General features: G+C 45.4%; 1 pseudogene; it reads left to right on the top strand.

Moving 5' to 3' along the window:
- The first annotated feature begins 1,317 nt into the window (after positions 1-1,317).
- On the top strand, positions 1,318-5,470 carry LOC118103935 (annotated as a pseudogene).
- Positions 5,471-23,371: the final 17,901 nt, after the last annotated feature.

The following is a 23,371-nucleotide window of genomic DNA, read 5'->3' as shown; positions in this document are numbered from 1 at the left end:
GAACCACTTATACAGTCTCAGTTCAAGATTTAGTTCAACGTCAATGTTTTTAAAACATTCTTACTACATTGCTAGCCTACCTTTATCAGGAAGAATGTAAACGGAATAATAATTAGAGATAAATCTAGGAGTCATGTTCGTGTTTCCGATCAAGTCAGACTGTTGTATTTGTGCTGATAATTTCATTTAAGATGAAGCCTCAGTATGATATTGTTGTCAGTCATGCCTATTTCGTTGTATTAAAACTGCATGTTTTAGCAGCTGATTGGTCTTATTAATGTTAAACTGTTTTTATAATAAACTAATGGACATGAATAATATCATGTTCACGTTTAAAACCCTTTAACGTATCAGCTTTAGTTCGTATAAATGAAATAATAAACACCAGTGCGTGTTGTATGAGTCGATGCTCTTGTCCAACAGGTAGTGAAGGAGACAGAAAAGGCAAAAGGTGAAAAGGGAATAATGGCAGAACGATGAAAGTCATAAAACTCAAATCAAGCAGAGCTCTCATTGATGTAGGAAATATTTTGATCTGAAAAGGGAATTTCAGTGTCATTATTTCTAAATTACTCTGAAAAGAATAAGATATCAGATTCACATGAACTTGATTATTAAGACCCTCTTTTTACATTTGAGAGGAAAAACGTGATATTTTCTACAGACAAATAAAACTAATATACATTTTATTTGCTTTTGAGGTTTTTAAAAACTTGGTCAAACTACTTCATGTGCGTCACAAAGCTGCTGTTTTAATGTCATTTCCCAGCTGTTGACTGTAGATAGATTGATCCGGCTGATTCCAACATGTCTGCCTCTGTCTGTGCCTCTCAGGTCTCAGTTTCGATCAGTGAGCTCGCTTGTGGCCCAGGAGGCACACAGGAGTTTTCCTTCAGGTGAAGCAACAGTCTCACTGTCACATCTTTACAAAGGAATAAGAAAATGTTGTTTATTTTGATTCGAACATTTGTTTTTGATTCATTTTTTAAGTTTTAAAATCTTGAAGCTGTTTAATTCTTTTAAGACTAATTTGAATAAAATGTAGGAAAGTTAAGTTTATACCACTGTGTTCTCTTCATCAAGTCCACATTTGAAATGAAGAAAGAGTAAACTCATTGACTACTTGTAAAAACTGTTATTTTGATGTAAACTGACAAGTTATTAATAGTACAACATATGATACAGGAGATTAAATTGGAATTTGAATCATTACCTCAACCTGCTTTCTAAGCTGTGTCTGTGAGTAAAAGAGAGGATGATGCTGCTGACTACAGCCTGTTGCTGCTCAAGAAAACTAAATATGAACTGGGTTGCAAGATGAAACTCTTGAAAGCAGGTCATTGATAGAAACATGGAGAAGGATTAGATCTGGGTACTTTGGAGGACTCTGTAATTTTAAAAGTCTTTCTGTTCTGCTACTTGGCGCCCCTGCAGCTGAATCAGGTCACCCAACAGAGCACCTTCACTCTCTAAAGCCAGTTTGTGAAGAACCTGATTGTGTTTGTGTTGTGGCTCATCCTCAGTTACATCCACAGCACCTTGGTTTCCACGTTTTTCAGACACCAGGTACAAACACACGCACACAAACAATAGAACAGACTCAAAGGGATTTTCTATTCTTCAATCTGAACGTCTGTCTTTGAGATGTACGACAGACAGAAACATCAAATCCTCACATTTTAGGAGCTGGAAACACGAAATATTTTAATATCTTTGTTAAATAAAAGTGACATGAACCTTTAACTGAGTGCTATGCATTGGTAATTAATCTTCAAATTAACTAATCACTTTATCAACTCTTTATAAACATAACATATATTAATTCAGTATTTTCTCTTTCTGTACTTTTAAAATATTAAAATCTAAGCTGTTTGATCAATATATCACTGGCAGAGAATTGTTGATGAAAATAAATGTTAGCTGCAGGCCTTTGCACTATGTTCAATTCATATTTGATATTGTTGTATTCCAATTATTTCATTTACACTCAGAGCTGCTGCTGTTTCCCCCCACATTTCTCACTCCCCCCTTCACTTGTCTTCCTCCAGACCTTTTACGAAGACCTCGTTATATCCTCTTCATCCACATGGTGATAAACTATCATCCAGCCGACCGCCACCGGGCTAATTTTTTGTCTCAAGCTACATCTTCTACAAGATCAACGTGGTCTTCTGTTGCTCTCATCCTGGGTGGGCCGCCTCACCACCAGGAACACCTCTGTCAACTTAGCTAGCATGGCCATCGAGCGCCACATTGCCATTTGTAAACTCTTGCGCCACTACAAATCTGCACAGTGAGAAAACGTATATGGTCATCGGGTGATTTGCTCTTCTGGGAAGGTTGGCCCAGATACATCACAGATCTGTTTGTGACTCTGGCCACTGAATCCCTGGAGCTTCTTTCATGGTCGGTGTTGTGTTTGCGCCTGAACGTGTTCAAAGACCTGATCTCGCGCTAAGAGACAAGCGTTTGACATCAGCCCATTTCTCCTTGTGTTTGACTCTGATCTTCACCTACTTCCGGTCACTGTTTGCAGCGAGCCGCGCTGAGCAGAGAAGATGTTTGGGCGCAGAGAGCCAGGAACACCATCCTGCTCCACGGCCCAGCTGTCCATGTGCCTGCTCTCCTACATCTCCCCAGTGTGGAGCTTGTTCCATCTCATCTTCCCTGGCCGTCCGGGAGATCAGATTTGCAACTATCTCTCTACCCGTCTACATCCTGCCGCGTTTCCTGAGCCCCACTGCCATTTACGGCGAGCAAAAAGTTCAGGAAGTACTTCAAGATGAACCTTCTGAGCAACAGGTGCCGAGAAGTTGAAGAAAGTGGACACCACAGCACTAACAATGATTATACACAAATAAAAAGTGGAAGTTTGTCAGACTGAATAAAAATGTCCACACTGTTGAATCATACCCTCTGGTTTTTAATGGTTTCATTAAAAATGTAAAAATTAATAACGACATGTTGATATTTACATTATAGTTGCATCAACGTCAGACTGACAGGCCGGAGTCCCCGCCTCCCAATTTATAACCTCCACCAAGCAGTCCAATGACAGGAAACACCACATCTGAAACTAGAAGGTCACCGCTGAGTCAGTCGCTTTCCTGCCAACTGACAAACAAGTGCTGATGAAAACACAACTCTATTACGAGAACAAATAGCTTGAGGTGTTGATGTAAACATTACCATGTCACAGTGAAGATGACCTTAGTGACCTTGTGCCAAATATAACGCATTCAAGGAAAACGGGACGGAGAACATAATTAGCGCCTGTGGTCCTGGGCTCTGCTGCCGCGCAGAGGCAGCTGTGCAAGAAGAAGAGAGGCACACAAGGAACTTATTAATACAATCAAGGAAAAGCTGTGGAAAACTTTACGTCTGTCAACATAAACAGAGAAAATTCAAAAATGTTTTCCTGCGACAGTAGATTTTTAGGAAATATAATTATGGTGCCAGACGTAGTCAGTGGAACAAGTAACACTAAACAAGGAGTTAGTAGAGAAACACTCAAACCATCATGAAGAGCCAACAGACGACCATAGTCAAATACCAGTGAGACAACTGGTTCAGGAGAACTGGTCTGAAAGACAACTGGTTATCAAGGAGACTGGATTCTGGTGGTTTCCACAACAATCAGAGCAAAACCAAACACAGTGGAACCAAACCTTTAGTGACCTGGACATCGGCCTTCTGCCACATTGTGACAGGTTTATTGTTTTTAACACAAACATGTGGACGTCCTGTTCTCTCCTCTTTAGTTTAAATCCAGGTCAACAAGGAGAGAATCACAAACACACAAGACAATTCAAAGGAAGTACGCTTTCTGTGATGACGTCAATTAATACATCCTCTGCTTATATTAGTAAAGAAAGGTCAAATCGAGACAGCTACTTAGCCTGGGTGAGGCTAACGTTAGCAAACTGTAACTTCAACTAAAGTTAAACAGAAGTGATCAGGCTAAGTTAGCGTTCATCACTAGACACAGTGTTGTGCAGAACCTGACTGTCATCATATACAGTTTATCTATCTCATCTATCTATCTATCTATCTATCTATCTCTATCTATCTCTCTCATCTATCTATCTATCTATTCTCTATCTATCTTCTTCTTCTCTCTCTTCAGTCTTTCATCTTTCTCTCTCTCGCCTTCCTTTATACATATATATAAACCGATATCTCCTGTCTATCTCTTCAGCTCAGGGATCTGAAGTCTCCTATGCCCAATCATGACCTTAACCTATCCCTAAGGATGACCTGATCAATACACACACACACACACACACACACACACACACACACACACACCACAAGCACACACACACACACACACACACACACACACACACACACACACACACACACACACACACACACACACACACACACCCCCCAGACCTTATAAACGAGGGCTCAGGCTGTTGGAGGAGTCACTGACAGTCAGTGAGTCACAGAGAGTGAAGTTTCCTGTCTGTGAATGAAACATCATCATCGTCACTGTTATCATTTCTTTATGTTGTGTTGGGCTTCACACACGTGTTTTGGTGGATGTGTAAGTTTGTGTCCACAATGTAAATAAGATAATTGTAGACGTCTCAAAGTTTTCCTGCTCTAACTTGTTTTATCGTTTCCTTACAGACTGTGCACTGAATGTTTATGGGATGCTGAGTGAAGTAAGTCTTAAATATGTGGTACAATGTGTAAGGAATACATTTATACTGTAAACCTGTTGTATTGTAGTATTTACTAATAGTACACATGTGTCTGACAACATGTTGAGGTGTCTAAGCTATTAACATTGTTATCTGTCTATTTATTACAATGAATCAAACTTCGTTTTATAATCATTTCATCTGTGCCTGACAGGGAGCAACGCAATTCAGGAAATCAGCTTCTGTGTGCGTTGTCTGTGTGAGAGCTAAAGTTACTTACAATTGCTTTTGAAAGGTTGTTTGTTGTTAACAAATGATTTATCTCTGATCTTCCTGCAGATTTTAAAACACTGTGTCCATGACGTCCTGAACACGCAGGAATGATTGTAGATATTTACAGTTATTTCTGCTTATTGTATAAATTCATTGGTAATATTTACATTTACCTTATTTCTATAATGTCAACATGACAGTCTTTCATAAAGCCCTGTGTGGAGTTTGTGTCAGAATTATAAAATACAATGTAACAGCGCATGTTCTGGTCGAAAAGTATTTAACTCAAATACTTCACGGTGGATGAATTTTTAGGAAAATGTGCCTTGTAGTGAATCTTCATTATTGAAATTGTCATCATTAAAATGGACTTCCGTTGCAGAATTCAACCACAAAACGCTGCATGAATACAACTGTTTGTATTTGTCTGTAAAACATTGTGATTTTCTGTTTCTTCAGTTTGTGACGAGTCAGAGTCAGTGATGCTCAACTTTACGTCCTCCAGCTCCTCTGGCCCCCTGCTGAGTAACAGCAGCCCACACTGACAGGGGGCGCTGTGGCTGTACCGAAAGACAGCTTCAACGCTCTGACTAAGAAACATAGTGGCTATGTTGGTGGCTGACCTCAAAACAAGAGTATTGGTGCATACCTTCCTCCGACACAGGTGCAATTGGAACACACAATGTAATCCTGACCCCGTTTGCCATTTAGTTCTGAACAAACGTAACGATGCTACATCTAAACACAGAGACTGCAAACACACAGCACTGTGAAGGATGTGTGTTTCTACTGTAACTGAACAGTTCCCGTCAGTGAGTTAGCAGTTTTTGGAGGAGCATGATACTCGTGTACTGTGTACATCAGAAGTATGTTGACCTGTCACACACAACAAAATACTAATCGAATGAGCAAAGTAATCAAATTACAAAATAAAAATGACATGCTCAGTGGATGAAGGTGGAGTTTTCATCATCTGTGTTTCTCCTCGTGTGAAATCATTTCTTGAACATGAGTCCACTTTGTTCAGGTCCTGTAACTCTGCAGCTGAAACCATTACTTCATCCATGGAGATTATTTGACAGAAATTGGAAAAGTTATTGATCATTTCAGTAATTTTTCTCAGACAGCCAGAATTAACCAGTTGTGAGGATTTGGTGCATGATTCAGTAAATAATTGTGTTTTATTTTGGAAATGTCAAGATAAATACATATAAAGTTGAAAGGCTTGACTGCACAACAATAAATTGATTCATAAAGAGAATAATGTAGATAAGGAACAATACACTAATATATAATGATCCTGATTTCGTGTGTGAAGTGTAATCAAGGAGTCAGTCCTCTCTGACCGTGGCAGCCTCTTCATGAGAACCCTTTGCTACATCATGTTCATTCGTATGGTGATAAACGACGCCTGCAGCCACCCTGGTCACAGCTCTGCATGTGGCCAGTTACATCTTCAGGAAGATCCACGCCTTCACCGCCTGGTGAGTCCACATCGTACTCGTTCACACGCAGGAGCCCGAAGAACACCAGCTGCAGGCGTCGGGATGGAATCACCGAACGCATGATAGGAGTGATTCTGAGGATTGAAGTTTGGAAAATTAAGTTCAGAGATGTTGAAAGAAATGTCAAGATTAGTAAAACAAACTTTTAAGAATATATCAAATGAATATTGTTCTTCATAACCAGTTCTTTGAGGTGTCACCTTTGTCTTCAGCTCATTGCAGATTGTGAGAGATTGAGATTGTGATGAAATCTGCTTTTCAAACTGAGAAACCACAAAACTTTGGGAAGGGTGACAGAGAACAACTGAATGGAGGAGTTGACTTATTCTCTACATTCTTAACTCTACTCTCAAAATGCAAAAAGGAAAAACTCAGTAGCATGACTGATCTTTCCTCCGCTTGGGAAATATCATATTTCAGAAAGGTTGCATGGATTGGATCTCATGTGCGAGTTGCAAAAGTAAAGTTTTTCCAAATTCGTTCTCATGGTGCATAATCCTCTCTGAACTCAGGAGCGTAACAGGGGACCTGGGGCCCCGGGCAAAAGGCGCCTGGGGCCATCAATTCCAGGGCCCCTCTCAGCTGGGGGCCCCAGACAATTCCTTTGGGTTTGGTCCTTTCCTGTTGCAACTAACCTGACTCCCTCTGACCCCCCAGATCATGACGGCGGTTCTCACCACCCGCCACCCCTCTCATCCTGGCCGGCATGGCGGAGCGCTACATTCCACCTGCTTCCTCTGCACTACAGCCACATGTGTACTGTGCTCCGCACCCTCCCTCCTCATTCGCGCCATCTGGCCCTCAGCGCCCACCTCCCGCCTGGTCACCGACTCCTCCCCGCCACCCCTCACAAGGAGCTCCCCAGTTTCTTCCACACCGCCATTTTCTGCGTACCACTCGCTCTTTTCCGCGACCGCCTCCATCTACTACAAGAACTGCGTGTTTGACGGACGACCTGCCGGCGCGGGCTCTGACGCCGTTTCACCACTGTAAGATCATGCTGACGGCCAGAGCGCCTCCACGGGCCTGGCCTCGTGACGGAGCGAACACCGCTGCTCCCACGGGTCCAGGTGGGTGGTCACCGCAGGGTGGTTGAGATGTTATGTTGCCCTCCATGAACTCCCCTAACTCCAACCATAAACCCATCCATCCATCATCTGCACTGGGGGGGCTGGAGCCGATCAGCTGAGACTGGGCGAGAGGACGAGGACACAGGTCAGCCAGGGTCAACAGATGAAACAACTATCTTGGACATCACATCAACAGACAATTTAGTCTCCCATCAACCTAGCCTGCATGTGTCTGGACTCTGAGAGGGAAAACACTGCAGCCCTGTGCTGCCCTGAATACAGAAGCCCAACAACATGAATACCCAAATTATATACGATCGTAACAATCACACGTGAACTGACTGTTGGCTGAAGGAGGATGAGCCCGGTCCGCCTATCGCTCCGATCCTCACGAGCTCTAGTTACAGAAAGAGTGAGATCGTGAATACAAGCGTGGGCGAAGTCTGTTCCTCTGTCAGGTGTCTGGGAGACAAATGAATAAAATGTCCTGAAACATCCCAAACTGTCCACTTCTATATAACATTGATCCTGCAGGACAGGTTTCAAACAATATGAGCCACGCTCAACCCAAAATGATGATTTCTTATACATTTGGTAATAAGGCCGTGCTATTTTACAGCTCAAAAACACATTGAAAGGTTCAGGCATCTCTTCATCAAACTGCATTAGAATCCATAAACACATTTGATCTCAGTTAATAGAAAAGTGTCAGCAGGTCTCAGGTAATATGAAAAACAAATCTGAGTTGAAAGTCCTCAGCAACCCTACATAAGTTTGCTCATTATAAAACTATAAAGACATGTCCTTCCTCTCTGTTTCTCTCAGCTGCTGTGCATGCTGGCCTGGGTTCCCTCCTGCAGGCGGCGCCTTCACTCTCTTCCCTCGGCTCAGCCTGGAGATTCGCTTTCATCTTCTTCCTGCTCGCTCACATCATCCCGCTTCCTGAGCCCCATCATCTACGGTTTCAGGGACGAGCTGTTCAGAAGTACTGACCCGGCCCCGCTTGTCGAGGCAGTATCGCCAGGTCAGTAGTCTGCAGCAGAAGGTCAACTCTGAAGGTCAACTACATCAGACCAATCTGGAGTCTGACTGACGGCTCCGTCACCGAGTGTGGTTTGAATCCCTCCCGCACAGAAACATGATGAACTCGTGGGTGACTGCTGAAATATGAACTTGTTTCCTGAGTACAAATAGATATTTATAATCTGCTCATATCCAAAGATCAACACTTGAGCTGAGGATTTGATGAGCTCAGATCTTAAACAGAGCATGATGATAACTGCGTTTTAATCTCGCAGGTAAAGCTTCCACATGTGATTTGGACATTAAGTTGAAAAATCTACATCAAATTGTCCTTATTTTTCTCTTTACCTTCCTGATTGTCATGATATCATAAAATGTAAGTGTGTTTAGATCTTTCTTCAAAATATTAAAGACATAAAACTGCTGTTGTTTAGTGTGTTTTCTTCTTTATGAGACCGGCAGCTCTTTCATCATTTCAATTTTCTGTTACTTTACTGTTTTTACTCTTCAAATAAAAACAGAAAAATGAAATCTGAATAAAATAAATGATGCAAATAAACACATCATCTATTGCTTCAGATAATAAACGTGATCTTTCTTTATTTCGTGTTGGAGTTGCTGTTGAGAGGGAAACTTGAATGTTGTGTCAGCTGAGTGAAACTAAAACTCTGAGCTGTCAGAACGTGTCTCCGTGGGTTGAGAGAAACACAGAGAGTCATTTGGAAAAACTGAGGAGTTGATTATTGAGTATTGAGTATTTAATATTTAAATCTCTGGCTGAGAGAGGGAGAGCGTAGAGAGAGAGGGAGAGCGAGAGAGAGAGAGAGAGCGAGAGAGAGAGAGAGAGAGAGAGAGAGAGAGAGAGGGAGGAGGGAGAGAGAGAGAGAGAGAGAGAGAGAGAGAGAGAGAGAGAGAGAGAGAGCGAGAGAGAGAGAGAGAGAGAGAGAGAGAGAGACAGAGGGAGAGAGGAGAGAGAGAGAGAGAGAGAGAGAGAGAGAGAGAGAGACAGAGACAGAGAGAGAGAGAGAGAGAGAGAGAGACACCAGAGAGAGAGGGAGAGAGAGAGAGAGAGAGAGAGAGCGAGAGAGAGAGAGAGAGAGAGAGAGACAGAGGGAGAGAGAGAGAGAGAGAGAGAGAGAGAGAGAGAGAGAGAGAGAGAGAGAGAGAGAGAGACAGAGGGAGAGAGAGAGAGAGAGAGAGCAGAGAGAGAGAGAGAGAGAGAGAGAGAGAGAGAGGGAGAGCGAGAGAGAGAGGGGGAGAGCGAGAGAGAGAGAGAAAGAGAGAGAGAGAGAGACAGAGGGAGAGAGAGAGAGAGAGAGAGAGAGAGAGAGAGAGAGAGAGAGAGAGAGAGAGAGAGAGACAGAGAGAGAGAGAGAGAGAGAGAGAGACAGAGACAGAGAGAGAGAGAGAGAGAGAGAGAGAGAGAGAGAGAGACAGAGAGAGAGAGAGAGAGAGAGAGAGAGAGCGAGAGAGAGAGAGCGAGAGAGAGAGACAGAGAGAGAGAGAGAGAGAGAGGAGAGAGAGAGAGAGAGAGAGACAGAGAGAGAGAGAGAGAGAGAGAGAGAGAGAGAGAGAGAGAGAGAGAGAGAGAGAGAGAGACAGAGAGAGAGAGAGAGAGAGAGGGAGAGAGGTGTTAAAACTTGAACCTAAACCTGAATCTAATCTAAACCTGAACCTTAAAGCAACCAAACACTGCAAACTAAAGCTGAAGCTACTGAGCTGATGAACGTCTTGTGAAAGATACAGATTATATCAGATTATTCTTCTTTCTGGGTTCTTTCATTCAGATCAGAGGTTTTGTGTTTCATTTAAATGGTTTTGTTTAAGTGAATGAATGAAATCAACTTGATAAAGAATCTAAAATAAAATGTGTTGATCTGCTGTCAGCTGTTTATATTGAGACATATTGATCAGATGGGAATTTTCATTACGAGCACAAGCTTTTCCTTATAAGTATAAAGTATATCCTATAAATGTGTTTGATGGAATTCTAACGGATCCTTTGGACGACGTGTTGTCTAAGTACTTTGTGTTTGGTCACCGTGACAATAGCCTCGTGCACAGCTCCACATGAAGAGATGATGGTCTCACTCTGGGCAGAGGAAGGGACTAGAGCCTGTAACATCTGCTGACAGATGTTAGAGCAGCGTACTATGAACATGGCGCTCACAGTCACATGTTACACTGACACGTGTGTTGAGGACTGCAATAAAGTCACATGATGACCTCTATACAGTGAGAACTTGAGCCTGTCAGAACTGACTCTGTCAAACATTTATCCTGAAGTCACAAAGAACTGAGACGCAGCTTGAAGATGAAGAAATCATCATGTTATGCTGTCTCCACAGAATAACACAAGCTGTTCAACACAACAGGCCCAAAATGTCCACTGTCTTCAGAGACATCATCTCTGTGACACTTTCTGTCCCTTGTCTCTGCCAGAAACTCCCATCATCAATCAGCCCAGCATGCTGCTGTTCCCAGAGGCCTGCTACAGTCTCCCCTTGTGGTTGTTCTGAGGTGGTGTCGAGAACGATAAACAAGAATCTTCATCTACGCTTGTATAAAACGCCCTCGGTCAGTTTTCTATTAAATATGGTAAATGTTTATGAAACAGTTTCAGAGACTTAAAGATGCTCTGCTCTTCATCGACTTCTTCTTCATACTGTAAATGTCTCATTCACTTTTCTTCTGGTTGTTTCCATGATGTCAAACTGCGGGATTTTGTTCTTTAATGCACCAAGGACGATGTTTCCACCCGTTTGTTTGCAAGAGGAAAGAAAAGCAGAGTCATGATTCCAGTGAAGTCGGTGGAAGGGATGTTTATTGAGCATTAAAGCAGAGACAAGTAGAAACAGGACTTTTCTCTCTGAGATGTTTCTTCCGTTACATCTGGTTTGGTCACAGAGGAAAGGATCCATGTTTGACTCATAGACTGAATATAAAGGCTTTGACTGGGATGTGCTGCTGTTATACTACAGCGCCACCTGTGGCCGCAGCAAAGCCACCACCGCTCTGCACCTGATGCAGAATGAAACGTCTGGTTTAAGTCCAGAGTTTTGATCTTTTGTGTCAAAGACAAAACTCTGATTTTAAAACTCAAAGTGATTTCAATGTGTTTAATCTCTTGTGTGGAAACTAAATCAATTTGTGACGTGAATCCAGGAACTTTAAGATCATAAACAAACATATACACAGAATGTGGTTCATACACATGGAGACATACTGAGGGACAAAGGTGGACAAGTAATAAAGACAAACTTAAATACACTGTATGTGACTTTACAGAGGGTTTATATTCTGCTTGTGTTGTGTCATTTCAATAAACACATTCTTCATGTGAATAAACACAATCGGGGCAAAAAGGTTGCTGGTTTGAACTGCCCAGATGGGGTCTTCCCAGGTGAGTCTGCAGGTTCTCCCCGTGTTTTCTCCAGGTGCTCCAAGCCATCTCACAAACATGCAGATTAGGCTGTGTAGATTGAGACTATGCCACAAGCTGCTGCTGCTTCAGCCTCTGGATCCTCAGGACAGCTCAGCCTCCGTCCACACACACTGTCCTCTTCACACTAACCTCCACGAAGATCACATCCATCTGCTGAGAGAAGAAGACATCAGTGTTACAGAGACTCACTTCATCAGCTGTGAGTCATGATGCAGCACATCCAGTAGAAAGAGTAGCAGGGGACTTCAGTCCTGTTCAGAGGTGGAGCAGCTTCCTCTCTGGTTTATGTTCACGTTGTTGGAAATGAAATACGCTTAAGAGCTTGAGTGTGTTTCTCTGCATGTCAAAGTGCAGAGTGGACACTCTGAGAGGTGGATTTACCGCTGTTACAGGTGAAGACACATGACTGTGTGCTGATGAACATCTGCTTCTGACAAACTGGGACCAGATGAGACAGATGGACTGCTATAGAGAGGTTCTGCCTGTATAAAGAGCTCCTGGTTACCATGGTGATGAGGGAGAGGTTTGAACCCACTGATCTCAGAGCTGTGACAAAGATCCACCTGATTGCCTCTTCACTGATGAAGTGAGAGAACAAACTGTCTCAGACTTGATGAAGACGACATCAGCCTCTGTTCGTGTGAGGCTGTCAGCTGTGGTCCAGCTTCATTTCCCGTTCACATGAAAACAAATAAATAACTGTCGCCTCCCACGCTAACTCAATCAAATGATCTCACAGTGCTTGTGGCTCTGCCTGATTGGGCCGACTGTTGTGTCTCTGTGTCTCTGTCCAATCCTGACGCCTGTCCCTCATTGTCCTCTCACAGCTTCACTGAGGAAACACTGAGGCCTGAACCACGGGCTCACTTCAATATGTCCAGATCTTTCTGAGATCCAGCTCAACTGAACCTGACAAGGACAGTCAGGCCAAGTGGTCACATGACGCTGGTTATCAACTCGTTAAGCACTCAGGCTTCCTCATCGAGATCTGAGCGTGCATGAAAGGGCGGTTTACTGTGTATGACCAATCACAGACATGGACAGTTTGACTGACAGCAGAGCTCCTCATATTTCACACAACCAGGACTGGAAACTGTTCTATAACAAAAAATCAGAGGAGAACAAAAACACATGATCCAGAATAAAAAGAAACTCAGCTACAGCTGCCAAATGCAGCAAAGAACAGCTATGTCATTCGGGATCGTCAATGTGTAAGGCAGCGCCCCTGGTGGCATTTGGTAAAATATATTACGTGACTACTACATAATAACGTGTGAACGAGATAAATAATCGAGGCTACTTAGATCTGAATCTGTTGTTTACTAACAAGACGAGTAAGATACACACTGTTCCTACAAAGTCTCTGAGGACACACTGACTCACTGTTTCTGTGGGACACACACTGTCTCACTGTCTCACTGACACTGAGGACACACACTGTCTTACTGTCTTTGAGGACACACACTGTCTCTGAGGACACACACTGTCTCACTGTCTGAGGACACACACTGTCTCACTGACTCTGAGGACATCGTCTATATGACACACACTGTCTCACTATTGATGAGGACAGACACTGTCTCACTGTCTCTGAGGACACACTGTCTGCACTGTCTCTGAGGACACAAACTGTCTCACTGACTCAAGGATACACACGGTCTCTGAGGACACACACTGTCTACAGAGGACAAACACTGTCTCACTATTGATGAGGACAGACACTGTCTCACTGTCTCTGAGGACACATACTGTCTGCACTGTCTCTGAGGACACAAACCGTCTCACTGACTCTGGAGGATACACTGTCTCTGGAGGACACACACTGTCTCACTGTCTCTGAGGACACACACTGCCCTGAGGACACTGTCTCTGGAGACACACACTGTCTCAATGTTCTGAGGACACACACTGTCTACTGTCTTTGAGGACACACTGCCCTGAGGACACACACTGTCTCTGAGGACACACACTGTCTCACTGTCTGAGACACACTGTCTCACTGGACTCTGAGGACACACTGTCTCTGAGGACACACTGTCTATGAGGACACACACCGTCTCACTATTGATGAGGACAGACACTGACTCACTGTCTCTGAGTGACACACACTGTCTGCACTGTCTCTGAGGACAAACTGTCTCACTGTCTCTGAGGACACACTGACTCTGAGGACACACTGTCTCACACCCTGAGACACACACTGACTCACTGTTTCTGTGGACACACACTGTCTCACTGTCTCTGAGGACACACACTGTCTCACTGACTCTGAGGACACACACTGTCTTACTGTCTTTGAGGACACACACTGTCTCTGAGGACACACACTGTCTCACTGTCTGAGGACACACACTGTCTCACTGACTCTGAGGACACACTGTCTCTGAGGACACACACTGTCTATGAGGACACACACTGTCTCACTATTGATGAGGACAGACACTGTCTACTGTCTCGGGACACCACGTCTGCACTGTCTCTGAGGACACAAACTGTCTCACTGACTCTGAGGATACACACTGTCTCTGAGGACACACACTGTCTATGAGGACAAACACTGTCTCACTATTGATGAGGACAGACACTGTCTCACTGTCTCTGAGGACACACACTGTCTGCACTGTCTCTGAGGACACAAACTGTCTCACTGACTCTGAGGATACACACTGTCTCTGAGGACACACACTGTCTCACTGTCTCTGAGGACACACACTGTCTCTGAGGACACACACTGTCTCAATGTCTCTGAGGACACACACTGTCTTACTGTCTTTGAGGACACACACTGTCTCTGAGGACACACACTGTCTCTGAGGACACACACTGTCTCACTGTCTGAGGACACACACTGTCTCACTGACTCTGAGGACACACTGTCTCTGAGGACACACACTGTCTATGAGGACACACACTGTCTCACTATTGATGAGGACAGACACTGACTCACTGTCTCTGAGGACACACACTGTCTGCACTGTCTCTGAGGACACAAACTGTCTCACTGACTCTGAGGATACACACTGTCTCTGAGGACACACACTGTTTCTGAGGACACACACTGTCTCACTGACTCTGAGGACACACACTGTCTCTGAGGACACACACTGTCTCACTGTCTCTGAGGACACACACTGTCTCACTGACTCTGAGTACACACACTGTCTCACTGTGTCTGAGGACACACACTGTCTCACTGACTCTGAGGACACACACTGACTCACTGTCTCTGAGGACACACACTGTCTCACTGTCTCTGAGGACACAAACTGTCTCACTGACTCTGAGGACACACACTGTCTAACTGTCTCTGAGGACACACACTGTCTCTCTGACTCTGAGGACACACACTGTCTCTGAGGACACACACTGATTCTGAGGACACACACTGTCTCACTGACTATGAGGACACACACTGTCTCTGAGGACACACACTGTCTCACTGTCTCTGAGGACACAAACTGTCTCACTGACTCTGAGGACACACACTGTCTAACTGTCTCTGAGGACACACACTGTCTCTCTGACTCTGAGGACACACACACTGACTCACTGTTTATGAGGACAAACACTTTCTCACTGACTCTGAGGACACACTGTCTCTGAGGACACAAACTGTCTCACTGTCTCTGATGACACACACTGTCTCTGAGGACACACACTTTCTCACTGACTCTGAGGACACACACTGTCTATGAGGACACACACTGTCTCACTGTCTCTGAGGACACACAACGTCTCACTGACTCTGAGGACACACACTGACTCTGAGGACACACACTGTCTCACTGTCTCTGAGGACACAACTGTCTCTGAGGACACACACTGTCTCACTGAATCTGAGGACACACACTGTCTCACTGAATCTGAGGACACACACTGTCTCACAGAATCTGAGGACACACACCGACTCTGAGGACACACACTGTATCTGAGGACACACACTGTCTCACTGAATCTGAGGACGCACACTGTCTCACTGAATCTGAGGACACTCACTGTCTCACTGAATCTGAGGACACACACTGACTCTGAGGACACACACTGACTCTGAGGATACACACTGTCTCTGAGGACACACACTGATTCTGAGGACACACACTGTCTCACTGACTCTGAGGACACACACTGTCTCTGAGGACACACACTGTCTCACTGTCTCTGAGGACACAAACTGTCTCACTGACTCTGAGGACACACACTGTCTCACTGTCTCTGAGGACACACACTGTCTCTCTGACTCTGAGGACACACACTGTCTCTGAGGACACACACTGATTCTGAGGACACACACTGTCTCACTGACTATGAGGACACACACTGTCTCTGAGGACACACACTGTCTCACTGTCTCTGAGGACACAAACTGTCTCACTGACTCTGAGGACACACACTGTCTAACTGTCTCTGAGGACACACACTGTCTCTCTGACTCTGAGGACACACACACTGACTCACTGTTTATGAGGACAAACACTTTCTCACTGACTCTGAGGACACACTGTCTCTGAGGACACAAACTGTCTCACTGTCTCTGATGACACACACTGTCTCTGAGGACACACACTTTCTCACTGACTCTGAGGACACACACTGTCTATGAGGACACACACTGTCTCACTGTCTCTGAGGACACACATCTCACTGACTCTGAGGACACACACTGACTCTGAGGACACACACTGTCTCACTGTCCCTGAGGACACACACTGTCTCTGAGGACACACACTGTCTCACTGAATCTGAGGACACACACTGTCTCACTGAATCTGAGGACACACACTGTCTCACAGAATCTGAGGACACACACTGACTCTGAGGACACACACCGACTCTGAGGACAAACACTGTATCTGAGGACACACACTGTCTCACTGAATCTGAGGACGCACACTGTCTCACTGAATCTGAGGACACTCACTGTCTCACTGAATCTGAGGACGCACACTGTCTCACTGAATCTGAGGACACACACTGACTCTGAGGACACACACCGACTCTGAGGACACACACTGTCTCTGAGGACACAACTTTCTCACTGACTCTGAGGACACACACTGTCTCACTGTCTCTGAGGACACACACTGTCTTACTGTCTTTGAGGACACACACTGTCTATGAGGACACACACTGTCTCACTAATGATGAGGACAGACACTGTCTCACTGTCTCTGAGGACACACACTGTCTGCACTGTCTCTGAGGACACACACTGTCTCACTGACTCTGAGGACACACACTGTCTCTGAGGACACACACTGATTCTGAGGACACACACTGCCTCACTGACTCTGAGGACACACACTGTCTCTGAGGACACACATTGTCTCACTGACTCTGAGGACACACTGTCTCACTGACTCTGAGGACACACACTGACTCACTGTCTCTGAGGACACACACTGTCTCACTGACTCTGAGGACATACACTGACTCTAAGGAGACACACTGACTCACTGTCTCTGAGGACACAAACTGTCTCTGAGGACACACACTGTCTCACTGACTCTGAGGACACACACTGTCTCTGAGGACACACACTGATTCTGAGGACACACACTGCCTCACTGACTCTGAGGACACACACTGTCTCTGAGGACACACACTGTCTCTGAGGACACACATTGTCTCACTGACTCTGAGGACACACTGTCTCACTGACTCTGAGGACACACACTGACTCACTGTCTCTGAGGACACACACTGTCTCACTGACTCTGAGGACATACACTGACTCTAAGGAGACACACTGTCTCACTAACTCTGAGGACAAACTGACTCTTAGGACACACACTGTCTCTGAGGACACACACTGTCTCACTGTCTCTGAGTACACACACTGTCTAACTGTGTCTGAGGACACACACTGTCTCACTGACTCTGAGGACACACACTGACTCACTGTCTCTGAGGACACACACTGTCTCACTGTCTCTGAGGACACAACTTCTCACTGACTCTGAGGACACACACTGTCTAACTGTCTCTGAGGACACACACTGTCTCACTGACTCTGAAGACACACACTGACTCACTGTCTCTGAGGACACAACTGCTCACTGTCTATGAGGAAACACACTGTCTAACTGTCTCTGAGGACACACACTGTCTCTCTGACTCTGAAGACACACACTGACTCACTGTCTATGAGGACACACACTGTCTCTGAGGACACACACTGTCTCTGAGGACACACATTGTCTCAATGACTCTGAGGACACACTGTCTCACTGACTCTGAGGACACACACTGACTCACTGTCTCTGAGGACACACACTGTCTCACTGACTCTGAGGACACACACTGACTCTAAGGAGACACACTGACTCACTGTCTCTGAGGACACAAACTGTCTCTGAGGACACACACTGTCTCACTGTCTATGAGGACACAAACTGTCTCACTGACTCTGAGGACACACACTGTCTAACTGTCTCTGAGGACACACTGTTTCTCTGACTCTGAAGACACACACTGACTCACTGTCTATGAGGACACACACTGTCTCTGAGGACACACTGTCTCGGAGGACACACATTGTCTCAATGACTCTGAGGACACACTGTCTCACTGACTCTGAGGACACACACTGTCTCACTGTCTCTGAGGACACACACTGTCTCACTAACTCTGAGGACAAACTGACTCTTAGGACACACACTGTCTCTGAGGACACACACTGTCTCACTGACTCTGAGTACACACACTGTCTAACTGTGTCTGAGGACACACACTGTCTCTCTGACTCTGAGGACACACACTGACTCACTGTCTCTGAGGACACACACTGTCTCACTGTCTCTGAGGACACAAACTGTCTCACTGACTCTGAGGACAAACACTGTCTAACTGTCTCTGAGGACACACACTGTCTCTCTGACTCTGAAGACACACACTGACTCACTGTCTATGAGGACACACACCGACTCTGAGGACACACACTGTCTCTGAGGACACACACTGTCTCTCTGACTCTGAAGACACACACTGTCTCACTGTCTCTGAGGACACAAACTGACTCTGAGGACAAACACTGTCTCACTGACTCTGAGGACAAACACTGTCTATGAGGAAACACACTGTCTCACTGTCTCTGAGGACACACACTTTCTCACTGACTCTGAGGACACACACTGTCTATGAGGAAACACACTGTCTCACTGTCTCTGAGGACACACACTGTCTCACTGTCCCTGAGGACACACACTGTCTCTGAGGACACACACTGTCTCACTGAATCTGAGGACACACACCGTCTCACTGAATCTGAGGACGCACACTGTCTCACTGAATCTGAGGACACACACTGACTCTGAGGACACACGCTGACTCACTGTCTCTGAGGACACACACTGTCTCACTGAATCTGAGGACACACACTGACTCACTATTTATGAGGACACACACTGTCTCACTGTCTCTGAGGACACACACTGTCTGCACTGTCTCTGAGGACACACACTGTCTCACTGACTCTGAGGACACACTGATTCTGAGGACACACACTGTCTCACTGACTGAGGACACACACTGTCTCAGAGGACACACACTGTCTCGGAGGAGACACGCTGACTCACTGTCTCTGAGGACACACACTGTCTCACTGTCTCTGAGGACACAAACTGACTCACTGACTGTGAGGACACACACTGTCTCACTGTCTCTGAGGACACACACTGTCTCACTGACTTTGAGGACACACACACTGTGTCACTGACTCTGAGGACACACACTGTCTCTGAGGACACACACTGTCTCACTGTCTCTGAGGACACACACTGCCTCACTGACTCTGAGGACACACTGTCTCTGAGGACACACACTTTCTTACTGACTTTGAGGACACACACTGTCTATGAGGACACACACTGTCTCACTATTTATGAGGACACACACTGTCTCACTATTTATGAGGACACACACTGTCTCACTATTTATGAGGACACACACTGTCTCACTGTCTCTGAGGACACACACTGTCTCACTGTCTATGAGGACACACACTGTCTCTGAGGACACACACTGTCTCGGAGGACACACATTGTCTCAATGACTCTGAGGACACACTGTCTCACTGACTCTGAGGACACACACTGACTCACTGTCTCTGAGGACACACACTGTCTCACTGACTCTGAGGACATACACTGACTCTAAGGAGACACACTGACTCACTGTCTCTGAGGACACAAACTGTCTCTGAGGACCACTAACTCTGAGGACAAACTGACTCTCTTAGGACACACACTGTCTCTGAGGACACACACTGTCTCACTGACTCTGAGTACACACACTGTCTAACTGTGTCTGAGGACACACACTGTCTCTCTGACTCTACGAGGACACACACTGACTCACTGTCTCTGAGGACACACACTGTCTCCTGTCTCTGAGGACACAAACTGTCTCACTGACTCTGAGGACAAACACTGTCTAACTGTCTCTGAGGACACACACTGTCTCTCTGACTCTGAAGACACACACTGACTCACTGTCTGTAAGGGACACACACCGACTCTGAGGACACACACTGTCTCTGAGGACACACACTGTCTCTCTGACTCTGAAGACACACACTGTCTCACTGTCTCTGAGGACACAAACTGACTCTGAGGACAAACACTGTCTCACTGGCTCTGAGACAAACACTGTCTATGAGAAACACACTGTCTCACTGTCTCTGAGGACCACCACCTTTCTCACCTGACTCTGAGGACACACTGTCTGTGAGGAAACACACTGTCTCACTGTCTCTGAGGACACACACTGTCTCACTGTCCCTGAGGACACACACTGTCTCTGAGGACACACACTGTCTCACTGAATCTGAGGACACACACCGTCTCACTGAATCTGAGGACGCACACTGTCTCACTGAATCTGAGGACACACACTGACTCTGAGGACACCATTTGACTCCCACTGTCTCTGAGGACACACACTGTCTCACTGACTCTGAGGACACACACTGTCTCACTCTTTATGAGGACACACACTGTCTCACTGTCTCTGAGGACACACACTGTCTGCACTGTCTCTGAGGACACACACTGTCTCACTGACTCTGAGGACACACTGATTCTGAGGACACACACTGTCTCACTGACTGAGGACACACACTGTCTCAGAGGACACACACTGTCTCGGAGGAGACACGCTGACTCACTGTCTCTGAGGACACACACTGTCTACACTGTCTCTGAGGACACAAACTGACTCACTGACTGTGAGGACACACACTGTCTCACTGTCTCTGAGGATACACACTGTCTCACTGACTTTGAGGACACACACACTGTGTCACTGACTCCTGAGGAACACACACTGTCTCTGAGGACACACTGTCTCACTGTCTCTGAGGACACACTGCCTCACTGACTCTGAGGACACACTGTCTCTGAGGACACACACTTTCTTACTGACTTTGAGGACACACACTGTCTATGAGGACACACACTGTCTCACTATTTATGAGGACACACACTGTCTCACTATTTATGAGGACACACACTGTCTCACTATTTATGAGGACACACACTGTCTCACTGTCTCTGAGGACAAACACTGTCTGAACTGTCTCTGAGGACACACACTGTCTCACTGTCTCTGAGGACACAAACTGTCTCACCGACTCTGAGGACACACACGTTCTCACTGTCTCTGAGGACACACGGTCTCACTGACTCTGAGGACACAAACTGTCTTACTGACTCTGAGGACACACACTGATTCTGAGGACACACACTGTCTCACTGACTGAGGACACACACTGTGTCTGAGGACACACACTGTCTCGAGGACACATTTATCACGGCTCTATCTTTTTGTTGAGGACACACTGTCTCACTGACTCTGAGGACACACACTGTCTCACTGACTCTGGGGACATACTGACTCTGAGGACACACACTGTCTCACTGTCTCTGAGGACACACACACTGTCTCTGAGGACACACACTGTCTCACTGTCTCTGAGGACACACACTGTCTCACTGTCTCTGAGGACACACACTGTAGTGGACCTCTGATAACCACAAATCCTGCTTGGTAGCACAGACCCTGGATCTGTGATACTGACTGTGTTTAGTAACATACTGATAGAAAGCAATGGACCCCAGCTCAACCATCTACTGACCTCAAGTCTCCCGAGTCGACAGGTTGGACTCTGCTTTAGATCAAGCAGCTCCTTCACTCTGAGTCCTGCAGATCGTTTCCTCTCAGATCAGTTGTCTCAGATGAGAGGGTTTGACCTCAGAGCTGAAGCCAGAGAAGAACAGCTGATCTCTGACAGACTGCAGTACACCAACCTGGATAAAGAATAAAACTTAATAACTGTAAATTAAACTGAGTTCATGTGTGATAATAACAGACACATATTCATGTCAGCACAGACTCTATAACATGGAAGATAAATATGAAATCAGACATGTTGGACTAAACGAGTCCTGATTCAGTACAAATAGATTATTTGTACCAGGTCTCTGTCCTGCAGATCAGTTTAGAAATCCAGAACTAAACTCAGTGTTTTAACAAGTAGCTGAATATTTAAAATGTCACAGATTAATTGTGAATGGATTCAAGTTATGTATGAAGAGGAATTATGTTAAATTAGAATTAAATGAGATAAATTGTGTATAAATGCTGTTTTATAGATATGAGATCTACAAAGAGTCAGTCAGTGAACTGACCTCAGAGTCTCAAGTCGACAGGTTGGACTCTGTAAACCACACAGCTCCTTCACTCCTGAGTCCTGCAGGTGGGTGTTACTCAGACCCAGTTCTCTCAGATGAGAGGAGTTTGACCTCAGAGCTGAAGCCAAGAGAAGAACAGCTGATCTCTGACAGTCTGCAGCTCCACAACCTGGATAAAGAATACAACTTAACTTTGTAAATTAAACTGAGTTCATGTGTGAAAATAAAGGACTTTGACTAAACATCACTGTCTCTGTTTTCCAGACCTGAAGTCTGAGTCAAGTTGTTCTGGACATTTTCTGGAACTTTTCCTGCAGCCTCCTAATAAAGTTTCTGAGTGAGTCCATGTGTAGAATAGAGCAGGTGAATGTCCAGGATTCACAGAGGAAGCGAGTGGACGTGTTGAGGACACAAACACGTGACGGACGTGAAACTGGGAGAACACAAATATCTCAGGATGAAGAAGGAGCCGTGCATACTTAGAAGAGAGCGAAGACGTCAACTTGGGAAACACAAAGGAGATTCCAGATCTTTTGGTGATGAGGGCCGCGCCGGTGTGGATGAGCTGTAAACAACAACACTGATCTCTTTCCACAGCAGGATTTATACGTCATGTCAGGCCTCCCTGCTGCTCTACCCGTTCTTCATGAAGTCAAACTCAGAAAATGTCAGACACTTTTTTACAGAGTTCATGACTGAAAACAGCAGAAAGTCC

The sequence above is a fragment of the Hippoglossus stenolepis genome, chromosome 3 (genome assembly GCF_022539355.2).
Source record: "Hippoglossus stenolepis isolate QCI-W04-F060 chromosome 3, HSTE1.2, whole genome shotgun sequence".
Classification (NCBI taxonomy): domain Eukaryota; kingdom Metazoa; phylum Chordata; class Actinopteri; order Pleuronectiformes; family Pleuronectidae; genus Hippoglossus; species Hippoglossus stenolepis.
The sequence above is the reverse complement of the archived record's forward strand: the minus strand, read 5'-3'. Positions and strand labels throughout refer to the sequence as shown.